General features: G+C 35.8%; 1 pseudogene; it reads left to right on the top strand.

The window, feature by feature from the left end:
* Positions 1-667: 667 nt before the first annotated feature.
* Positions 668-1130, top strand: LOC140503064 (adenylate kinase isoenzyme 6 pseudogene; annotated as a pseudogene).
* Positions 1131-1360: the final 230 nt, after the last annotated feature.

Below are 1360 nucleotides of genomic sequence, written 5' to 3'. Positions count from 1 at the left end.
AAATGTGTAAGTTAGAAATGTCAGGGGGACATCAGTTTTGAAATGTCCCATAGACATTTAGTGATGTAGTACTGGAGTTCAAGAAGCTGGAGTGCTCAGGAAACAGACTCAATCTCTCTCTCTCTCTCTCTCTCTCTCTCTCTCTCTCTCTCTCTCTCTCTCTCTCTCTCTCTCTCTTTCTCTCTCTCTCTCTCTCTCTCTCTCTCTGTCTCCTTCTCACTGTCTCTATCTCTTTGTTGTCTCTATCTCTTTGTCTCTGTTTCTCTGTTTGTATGTCTTCATATCTTTAACAGCTTAAAACTGCACTAAGCTATACATGAATGTACATTTATGTATGTGCCTTGTAGTATATATTATTTGAATGGTGTATGTGATACATGTATTTATAAGTATATATATACAAATATATACATATGCATACATACATATACACACATACATACATATACACACATATGTGTGTATTCATGTGTACAATAAGCCTAGAAAACTATGTTAAAATCAGATTGGAAAGTTCTTTAAAGGCCAAAGGGAATCACTAGATATTTTGGAGCAGGATTCAATAAAATCAGACTTGTTCATTAAGAATATCCCTTTGGGGCCCCCTCTGACTGCTGTTCCCTCATGAAGAGTAAGTGACCAGGGCAGAGCCAGTCCCATTGCGACCATGAGACTGTCAAATATCCTGCTTACAGGTACAACAGGGGATGGAAAGACCACACTAAGTAAAGAACTTGCATCAAGAACAGGACTGACATGCACTAATGTGGGCAATTGACCACAAGAAGGACCATTATATGATGGTTTTATTGGAGAATATGAATATCCCGTTTTAGATGAAGACAGAGTAGTTAAGTTATAAAATGAAAGAAGGCGCAGTTATTGTTGATTACCATGGCTCTGACTTCTCCCTGAATAATGGTTTCATATCTTTTTTGTGTTTCAAACAGATAATTATCTTATATATAAAACTTGAAAAGAGGGGATACAATGTAAAGAAACTACTGGACAATATCCAGTGTGAAATTTTCCAAATTCTTTATGTGCCCAGCAATGTACCAGAAAAACTAGAGAATCTTTTAGATTAGATAATTTAATGGATTGAGCAATGGATAAAAGAAAATAATTGAACCTTGAGGACAAAGCATGGACTTTCAAGGTTTTCCACATGATGGTTAAAGATTTTCTTGATGATTTCTCCTTCCCCATGCGTCAGAAATTAAGACAATATACAGCAAATTTTACCATCTAGGATTGTGTTGTAGAAGTAGCAGGTAGACAATATATGTTTGAGTTATGATTAAATTATTTTTTTCTCCATGAGAAAACTGAAAAGCCCCCAGAATGATGAGTAAGATAA

The sequence above is a fragment of the Notamacropus eugenii genome, chromosome 5 (genome assembly GCF_028372415.1).
Source record: "Notamacropus eugenii isolate mMacEug1 chromosome 5, mMacEug1.pri_v2, whole genome shotgun sequence".
NCBI classification, from domain to species: Eukaryota; Metazoa; Chordata; class Mammalia; order Diprotodontia; family Macropodidae; genus Notamacropus; species Notamacropus eugenii.
This window is presented reverse-complemented; position numbering and strand designations above follow the sequence as displayed.